The following is a 10,823-nucleotide window of genomic DNA, read 5'->3' on the forward strand; positions in this document are numbered from 1 at the left end:
CACTGACCAAGTCAAAGTTTAATGAAACGTACTGACGTTTCGGAAGCCCTACGGCTTCCTTGTTCACAATGGGGAAACCAGGCAAAAAGCATGCGTTTAGGTCTTCTTCAAAATGCGTCGTAATGATCTTGCGTAATCACCAGGCAGATTTCCTTGCGTCCGATTTAGTGTGCCGGGAGTGGTCTGTATCATCAAAGACTCTAGATGCAAGCGTCTAGAAGTGATTCGTTCTCTGGCAAACACACGTGCCCCGTCCCAATTGATGGCATGCCCAGTTTCTGGCACGTGTTCGGCCAAAGCGTTAGCAGCACTGCGTCCTTTCGCCACGTCATTTTTGGGCTGCTGGATCCGTCTGCACCAGTTTCCGGATTCCCCGATATAATTGCGGTCGCAATCTTCAATCTGCTTGCCAGAGAACGGATCACTTCTAGACGCTCGTATCTAGAGTCTTTGATGATACAGACCACTCCCGGCACACTAAATCGGACGCAAGGAAATCTGCCTGGTGATTACGCAAGATCATTACGACGCATTTTGAAGAAGACATAAACGCATGCTTTTTGCCTGGTTTCCCCATTGTGAACAAGGAAGCCGTAAGGCTTCCGAAACGTCAGTACGTTTCATTAAACTTTGACTTGGTCAGTGACCCTATGTTTTTATTATGCCTCCACCTGACCAGACGATGTTTCGTCGAACTCTTGACTACAGTGCATATTACAAAACAAAGTATTTTCATCCTCCTGTAATACAATGTTAGCTAGTGCAGAACGACTGATGCTGGTTATCACTAATGTCGACGATATCTGCGGGAAGGGGGTTCCATTCACGTGATGTACGAGGCAAGAGCGACTGAAATGCCGTTGTAGTGCTACATATTTCAATGCAAACTTTGTGACGATGGTCAATGTGGTTTGACACGTATCTGGGGGGACGAAATGAGGGCATCGCGTAGCACACGAACGCATACGAAAACGTAGATAATAAACGAACAAATTGCTGAGCGTCTCTATAACAATTATGTTCATATCTAAAAACCCGAAACATCAATTTTGAAGCGAATAGGTTGGGGCAAGTTGGTCACTCATCGTCACGCAGAAAACATAGCTCAGAAACACGAGAGGTAGAGGACGACACAAGCGACAGGACAAGCGCTTGCCTCGTCCTGTGGTGTTTCTGAGCTGTGTTTAATTCCGTGTAACGACATCAATTCTGCCCACGAATGTGACATTTCGCGGTTTTAAGGGAGTGCATGTTATCGCAGGCAACAATTACTTCAAGACATTTTCAATTTGGTCTCAACCAAACCACACTGCTACAAGAAGCCTACCCACAGGGCTCATGAAGTTCATCACTTATTTGACGCTACTCTCGATGATGACAAATGTGGCGCATCAATAGTAGACGAGACAAACACATCAGTGAGGAACAAGGTTATTGTCAGAAAGGAGTTACAAACGCCAAGTGGCTACTTTGAAATTTAATTTACACGATTCTGAGGCGAAATTAAAAAAAATCCTCTAAATATGGCATGCGCGTTAGAATCGAGTACGAAAATGAAACTACTGCTGTAACACCCTATTAGTTGCTACAATAGTTTCGATTCTAACGCGCATACCATATTTAGACGATTTTTTTTTTTCGAAAAAAAAGGTGCGCGTTAGAATCAAGTTAACACGAGCTCGCACTAGATGCCTTTTACCATACTTACGGACTGGCAAGAAGCCTGCAGAAACAAACATATCATTGAGAACAACGTATCCCTCATAGCAGCTACCAACGAGCACCACGGCGAACTTATTTGGCTCCCAGGCCGTATGGACAAGCCTGGAAACGTGACAAGTAACTCACTGGCCCATGGGAGCACTGACCGCTCAACAAGCATTTTCAGTGAACGGAAATCCTGCGCTAGATGAGAAGGAACGCAGTCCACTCAAAGCGATATGTCATCTGCGCGTTAGTCTCCCCGCACAAATCACTCACCCGGGAACACGGATTACTACCTGGACAGGCACAGACGAGAACCTCGCACGCACCACTCAGGCAGCACGCAGATCCATCCCCCAACTTGTAAACTTGGTGATGTGCTACTGTCCTTGTCACGCATTTTATGGGTTTGCCCAGAATGAAAGAAGTTAATTGCAAAAATCAGGAAGAGGAAATCTCTCCCTGCCCTCGGACCGTTGTGCTTGACACTAGCGAAAATTTCTACAGACTAGATGGTTGAACACACAAAAAATGCATGACAACTGCACCAATACGTAGACGATATCGAGAAGATCCCTGAGTGCCTCTCAAACTATCGTATTCAAAACTGAAATCCGGTACATCTTAGTGCACAGGTTCTCGTCATATCGTGTACCTGGGCTTAGATTCTCTGATAGTGCAAACTATCAACGTTTTCTTCTTCGGTTTGCTCGCGTGGCATTTGTAAACTGGAGAGATAACGGGGAGGGGATTGGTTTGGTTTATTGGGGCTGAACGTCCCAAAGTGACTCAGGCTATGAGGGACGCCGTAATGAAGGGCTTCGGAAATTTCGACTACCTGGGGTTCTTTAACGTGCACTGAAATCGCGCAGCACACGGGCGTCTAGAATTTCGCCTCCATCGAAATTCGACCACCTAAAAAAAGGGGGAGGGGAGGTGGCACGAGCAGCTGGTAAAATGAACCAACTTTCTCGTTGCAGTTGGTGCGACTGGTCACGCGGCCCTAGAGTGACAGATTTCTTCAAGAGATGGCGCCTCCCTCACGCACCCGTTCGTAGAGTCACTGGAAAAAATTTTTCCAGTGACTCTACCCGTTCGCTCACAGGCATCAACGCCACCCTCGTACGGAGTGCGATAGACAGAAAGCCCATCTAGCAATGTAATACACCGTTTCTCCAACTGGTTTGTAAAGACGAATGTATGTACAATCGTGTCAAGCATTTCTGGACGTCTAACCACTGCCGCCATCGGCTGCTGTAGAGTTGCGGATCCTGCTATGTTCTGTGTGACCGCAAGAGTATCATGATGAACTGTGCAATAACGGTTAAATTTATTCCTGTTTATAGCTTTAGGCATATTGCGCTGGTTGCAACTGTTTTGTTCTATGTATGGAAGATATTAATTGGTCCATATACATTCAGGGAGTGTTTTATGCGGCTGCATAGCGGTTAATCACAGTGCCTTTCTCTTTCAGTTAACCGTTTAGTATGTCGCATTATTCTCTTGGCGTTACGGAGACAACGGATTCTACTGCTATCATTTACGCATTCTACACATTTCATTACAAGTTACACGTGGCAGAACTTGGTATAGTAGACTTGAACTGACCTCTTGTTCATAAACGCTGCAAGCGAGCAGCGCTAATATGTAATGGTGTGCATGTGAGTGCGTGCGCACACGGCCGCACTACTAATTTTGCGTGCGTTCGTCTCTGCAGAACTACTACTGGGCGCCACGGGATTTCCGTCAATCAACGACAAGCATTCGCAGACCTAAAGCTGGGGTAGCTTCACTAGACAGGTATGTGTTCTCTAATTACAACGCACCCGTGATGGAGAATACTTCGCTGTAAATTAGATTCGAGAAACTGAGAAGCGCTCAGGGAGAGTATCATTTGTGCATACGGGATAAAGCCTGTTTTTATCATCACTAAAGCATTCTGTCTCCAAAATAAGTTCGTGGAAATTGCCGGCAATGGGTGGGAGCTGTTGAGGCAACGTGTCTCAGTGACTGCAGCGCTAAAAGCAGGACGAAGGACGGAACCTCAGGTGGTCGAAATTATGCGGAGCCCTCCACTACGGCGTCCCCATAGCCTGAGTCGCTTTGGGACGTTAAACCCCCATAAACCTAAACCAAAGGACGGAATAGGAGCCAAGCAGGAGATTTCGGGCTTGCGTACTTCATCCTGTGTTTTTCTGCGCCCCAGTCTCCAATATGTAGCAACGAGCCCAATTCGCCCTTTTAGTGTCGAAGTAACGTCTGCCACGAAGTCCAAGCTGTCAGGGGGCGGAAGTGGGGCGGTGCGGGTGATGAGCGTGTGTACAGGCTGTCGCAGCGAACCGGCACAGAGAGAAGCTGCAGGAGCGGCATTATAAAGCAGTTCATTTCATTCGACCCCGTCCTATTGCAATGGCCCGCCACGACGTGTGGCCGACCCTGGAGATGAGTGCAGCTAAGAGGGTTACGGCCCACGGTATTAAGCAGAAAGGATCGGTTGGAGTAGAGAGATTTAGCATGCTGGAGACGTATTAGCGGAGTAGCGGAGACGTATACCGGTTTTATGTACGGGAGCAGCGCATGCGCGGCATGGTCGTGGCCGGGTAAGGCCAATTTGCGCCCGCGCAACATGCGTACCTGCGTGATGGAGGCGGGAGGTGGTCTACGTTTTTTCTATTAAACTGGAGCTCACTTAAACCGCCCCACTGGGGTATGGGGAGGGGGGCAGCAGTGAAGGTGTGATTAAGGGGGCCAAAAGAGAGCACTAGAGAGGTGGACAAGAAGTGAGAGCGGTGCCGCCGAAGAAGAGCGCCAGCTTCAGGAGGCTGACTTTACGTCCTTCGTGTAAGGGTTGTATAAGGTGATGTAAAATGTCTGGTTCTATGTCCGAGTGGAAAGGTCTGCTTCTTCCTGAAAGCAACTAATTAAAGATGCGAAGGGCAGAGGCGTGTGTGAACCTGTTGCCTTTCGAAAAAAGGAGGCCACTGAGCGAAGTGGCGGGAAGGCCAGGATTAGTGTAACCTTGTATTAGGCCTGTCGGATGTGCGGAGAACGAGGGGCAAATGAGAATGTGTTCGAGTGTTTCCTCTTCGGAACAGTCCCTGCAAGATAGGTTGGCAGTGCGTCCCTGTCGAAACATTCGTTCTGCGATGTGGACACAATTCGCCTGCGTGCGAATCCAAGAGAGGGACGCAGTGCTTCGCTGCTCCCAGCATGCAGCCTTCGAGTTTCTTTTCCCGAGACACTATTTAGCTCCTCTGAACGTGAGCGAACATTTCTTCTACCGGAGCACGGTACCTGAACATATTAATTATGAGTTAACAATCAAGGTTTTTCAGATTAATGCGCAGATTTTGTCTTCCCTCTTTTTTTTCTTTAAAGGCTCGCTGTTCCAAGTGCAAAGATGGCAGTGAATCTCTTTTTTTTTTTCGTTCTTTAACGAAGTTCGTCGAAAGCACGCGCTGTATGCCGACAAACTAGCCACAATGTTGCGTAGCTATGGTCAACTGTGACTATACATGGGGATGACGCAGGCTCTTAGAAATCTCTCATGCGACGCAGCGTTGAGACATGGGCTATTTCGCGTTCTGGTGCATGTGAAAACTACAGAGGGCGGCAAACCGACCTTCAGCTTCGAGATCACCTTAACGCTACGTACGCACCGTTTCACCGAGACGGCTGGCGCTGAAATAAATCATCGTTTCCAAAAATAGCGGTTCTAATCCGCAACTGTGCCGCGAGGAGGCGCCACCACCGCTGTGGTGCCGAAAGGAATGAATGGGGACAAGGCAGCGTAAGCGCGCATGGATGCGCTCGGAGCACAGAACAGACAATCCATAACGCGGAGGAGACGAGGTGGGAGGGCGGCTCAGCCGTAGCAGCATCGTTTGGGAGCGGGGAGAACGGGCGCGCGCATTCACAAACAGGGCCGCGAACAAGACGTGCGCTTTCACTGCGCTAGCGAGGCCCTCGACGAGAGAGCGGCTTTGACGACTTAATTTCAGGGGCCGCCGCCGCCGGGAACCGCGGAGAGGCGGATGCGCGCGCGAGGTGTCCGTGCGCGTGCAGAGAGCGCGTCCGGAGGCGGCGTTGCTCTCCAATATGGGCAAACAATTCGGGGCCCGCAAAGCAAACAACTTCTCGCGCCGAGGCTCCCCGCGGCGCCGACCGGAGGTCACCGCCGCCAGTGCTGCCGGTCAACCTGCAGCGCCGACCCTGAACGAGAAGAGAAACGTGCGCCCGGCCTGGGCCCCGTTTTGCACCGGCACATCGCCGCCCGCTCTTCTCGTCCGCTGCTCCTCGTTTCTGCCATTGCCTCTCCTGAAGTCGCGTGAGGGCGGCCCCGAGTTCCGGTTCGGGGCGATAGCGCCGGAATACAAGGAGCGTTTTTACGGCTGCAAGTCGGCGATTTTCGCCCGGCGTCGAGAAAAACGCCCACCGCCGCTGATCTGGTTCCGCCAGATACTGACGCGCGGCGTCCGATGAGACCGGAAGCGGCAGCTGAAGCAAGCCAAGTAGCAGCGCAGAAAGCCCGTTCTTCCGGTTTGGCTGCCCCTGCCCGCCGTCACCAGCATGGCCGCCATGGCCGACGAGCTACGCAGTGATTTTGGCACGGAAATATTATCGTGAAAACAAACGCTACATCAGACATAAAATATCGCTTTTGTTTTTGGAGAACACGGCCGAATCTTGGATCTAAATGCCTGCATCTCCTTCCTGCAGCGAATGTGTCGAATAAAACCGCAGCCGGTGGTGTCCGCGGCTTAGCGGGCGTCCAAAGGTACGCGACGCCATGCATTCGAGCTCGCAAATTCTTATACATACTTATACACACGTGCTAAAGCAAGTACATTGGTGTCGAAGTGAACGTGATTTTAACAGAAGAGTCAGCGTCGCTGATCTCACAGACCTCCTCGCTAAGTGGTATTTGCCACCTGTTGATCTTCGCGTCGAGGGATACGCGGCGGCGCGCCGCCGCTTCTTCGCTCCGCGTATCTCCAGCCGGGCGTCGCGCCGCCACGACGTTTTCTGCCGCGCGAATATCGTCGAAAAATGAACGTCGCATGTATCCCGGGCTGCCTGCTGCAGCGTCTACAAAACGGAGAGCCAGAAATGTGCGGTTTCTCGCGCGCGTGCGGTTCTCATGGATTCCGGGGCCTAATTCCTCATCGGCCGCAGAGGCACTGCGAGCCGGTGTGCGCGCGAGCTGCCCTTCCTGAAGAGTGGCGCGTTCCTGCGCGCGCAGCTGCATCCAGTGTATCCAGCCGGGAAGACGACGGAAAGGGCGTTTGCTGTATGCCGGACTTAGCAGTCCTGTCGTGCACGGCCGAAAAACCTGCAGTGCTAGACTGCGCCTTTTCTCTTTGTTCACTCTGTTGCTGCTTCTGCACGATGTCTTCATGGTGATGCTGCCGTTTTCCTTTACTTTGCGTGCGCTGCATTTCGCATGGCATCGACCAGGAAGCAGCAGAGTGAAGGAAAACACTCTGCCGGTCAACGAGGCCGATTTACCCCGACTTTCCTGATGGGCTCATACAGGGCAGCCATCGGCAGCCCATTGCCTAGCGGGAAGAAAGCTCCAGAAGTAGACTGCAATTTACTTTCTCTCTCTCTCTTGGTCTTAATGAAATACAAGTAAATGAGGCAAGGGGACAGTGCGAATGCTTCTCATTTCCCGAACTTGTGCTTTGATTAGCTGAATACTTTGAATGAAGAGCTAACTGGGCAGTCGCTTCAGCAGGAGGTCGTCTGTTGTCGGCCGTGAAACATCCAGGGCTAGTGGCAAGGAACTTTCTTCGAACAGTATCGTTATGCGGGTGCAGCTACAGCTTCATCTAATGTTATTTGTGAACTGTATCCCTGCACATTCATTTCGGTTTCCTAAATGGCTGATTTCAGAACATAAAAAAAAGCAGAGAGCGCAAGTACACCCTTAACTCTCTTTATAAAGAGCAAGTCATTCCCATGTACCGGAAAATTTCTTGTTTATAATGGCAGGTGTCGCAGAACAATCTAATTTGGAGAATCTAGTCCAATTTATGGTTTTTTTAGGAATGTATCATTCGTTGACTGAGCCAGGATTAGCCTAGTGAGCTGGACAGCTATTTTTTAATTTATTATTCCTCAAAGTTCTCTTGCGATATAATCAATCAATCAATCAATCAATCAATCAATAAATCAATCAATCAATCAATCAATCTTTATTTTCTCTGGAATGGAGAAGGAGACAGAACTAAAAGCTCGCAAGCTTGACAGAGGTCCTGCTCCCTTTTTCAATTTGGCTGTATAGCAGACAAACGGCAAGATATCATTTTTTTCACAAGACAGAAAGTGCAGAAAAAAAAACGGAAAACACTAAGTAAAAAGCAGCGCTATTCATTGCAGCACGAAAAAAATAACATGCTAAAGGAAAAAGAAGAACAGCAGTGTGATTTTAAAATGCGTGCAGTATCATCTCATATGCTTGTTTAGAAAAAAAAATAGTTTAATAACTTCCTTTGAATGCTCGAAAGGGTCAAACAATTCTTGGTTTAACTCATTTAATAATGCTGGCAGAGGATAACAGATGGACTGTTCGATGTAATATATTCTATGTTTTGGCACTAGCCACATTTCGTTGTCTAGTTTGCGGAATATGGGTGTTTTTCACAAGTTCTGCCAAATAACCAATATAATTTTTACCACTCCGTGAAGAACGTTTGTAGCTGTAGTTTATTAAAAGTCTGTAATTGTATAAAGCAAGGACTTGCAGGATTTCATATTTTAGAAAGAGGTCATGTTGGAGGGAACAGTAAAGTACGCCAGCAATGCATCTTACAGCTCTTTTTTGAAGAAGGTGCAAGTTGGACAAATTAGTGGCTCAAACGGTACAGCAGTATTGTGAGATAGGACTATGGAGGTATAAAGTAACAGCCTAACTTTGACAGCAAGATTACCGCGCAGGCCCCGACATAACACCGACAGCTGAAGATATATTCGATCTGACATAATCAACATGATCGTTCCAAATCAAGTGCTTTGGAAATATGACACCAAGGATTTTGACAGGATCTACAATTTCTACAGGATCATAGTTTAAAAATGCATTCAGAGGCTCTGATAATTCCTTCCCTTTTGGAAAGTATATAATACTATTTTCGTCTTTTTAGGATTAATCTTCAAACAAAATGCTATCGCCTATGTATTCAATACATCTAGTGTTCTGGTTGCTTTTTCTTCGATGTCACCTTCTGATTTCCCGGATATAAACACTGAATTGTCATCAACATAGGATCCAACTTTGCCATCAGTTACACAATGCACAATATCGTTTATATAAATTCAAAATCAAACCGACCCCAAAATGCTTCCTTCGGAACTTCTGCACTAATATTTTGAATTGAGGAGAATGAATTTTAAAACCTACATATTGTGTCCTGTGCAAGAGGTAGGATTAAAAGGTTTAGCGTTTTTTCCGCGCACACCATAGCTTACCTATTTATGTAACAGAATTATGTGGCTTATTAACTCAAGTGCCTTAGCAAAATCGGTATAAATATATACCTGCAGCTATCTCCTTATTTTGCAACATGTCAATATTATTTCGTTTTGGGTGAGTAGTGCTGTGCATACTATACATACAACTATACATTACTTGTGGGGGAGGGGGGGGGGGGGGGGGGCGGACTTGAATTGTTGACGGTTGGTTATGGCGGCCACTGCAGTCGGGAGGTCATTCCAGTCGCGTGCAGTCTTTAGGAAAAACGATTGCTGAAATGTTGTGGTATGGGCACGTTCAGGGTATACAGCGTTCGGGTGTTTATGGCGGGAAATGCGATGTGCACGTGGGATGATTTGATTAGCTGCTAGAATATTGTGAAACAATGTATGGAATAAACGTAGACGTGCTGCGTTACGACGGATAACTGGTGTAGGTAACTGTAATCGTGATTTTAGTCGTGAAATAGTCGTATGATAAGAGTAGTCAGATGCGATAAACATGGTGGCACGATTCTGGACTGACTCAATGGTATTAATTTGATTAGTTTGAAGGGGATCCCAAACAGAGTTATCATATTCGAGTTTTGGTCTGATGAATGTCTCGTAAGCGAGTGATTTAAGACAACTGGGTGCTAAAAACGCTATGAAAAACGCCGGTGAATGTTTTCAACATCCGTAATTTTAAGGCGAAAGCCTTTAATGCCTCATACTGTCGTGACCAAGTTGTGTTAGCAAGTGTGTCCGCGTTTCGGCGTCACTACTTAACAAAAACCCGGTGTCTAGGCTGGGAATCGAACCAGGGCCTTTGGCATTTGAAGTGGCGACGCTACCACTCCGCCACGAAGGCTCGGAGTTTCAGCATGAATAAAGGGGCATCTAGTGAATGCATGGGCTTCGTAAATAAACTAAAAGAAGTAAAAACTAAAATAAAAATAAAATATAAAAACAAAAACAAACAGTGCGCCAGGAAAGGCTTTCGCCTTGCAGCACTTTAGAGAGCCAAAGTGCCCTCTGAATTTTTTGTTGCTACTGGCCGCTGTATGGCACCTATATGAAAGACTAGTACATTTATTAGGAAATACTTTCTCTGGAAATAAAATGAGCAAATTAGCTTAATTTGTAAATGTTCAAGGAAGGCAGCAAACCTTCAACATCTTTGGCTGCTGACACTTCTCTTTGCTCTCATGGATATGTTGGGAAACATGGTTTGTGCTGGGCTGTGAGAAAGCAATACGCTTTTTGCGAAATCAAATGAAATCTGAGTGACATGCGGGGCATCACATGTGAGAAGTGTATTTGATCTCACGCCGTCAGTAATTTGCCGAAAAGCGAGCAAAAAGCAAAGCACCTTGTCGGCAACTCCGCGTAATCGGAATTGCATATCTGCAGTGACATTTTTGTAAGGTGAACGAAACTTAAAAACACAGGAATGCATTTCGACAGGCTTCCTGTACGGCATAAGCAGGGTCACGAAGGTTCCGCCTCTCGTTGCAAAGGGTGCGGCTATGGCATGCACTCACAATGGACGGCTCATGGCAGTTTTTTCGACTTGTGGGAGATTCGTTGTTGACGGGAAAATGAGCTTAGCTTCGCACAAAGTGACTCTGCGGGTCGCTTCTGTGGCGCGTTTGGCAGGTATTTTC

Source organism: Amblyomma mixtum, chromosome 3 (assembly GCF_055824585.1).
Source record: "Amblyomma mixtum isolate Tamu chromosome 3, ASM5582458v1, whole genome shotgun sequence".
In the NCBI taxonomy this organism is placed as follows: domain Eukaryota; kingdom Metazoa; phylum Arthropoda; class Arachnida; order Ixodida; family Ixodidae; genus Amblyomma; species Amblyomma mixtum.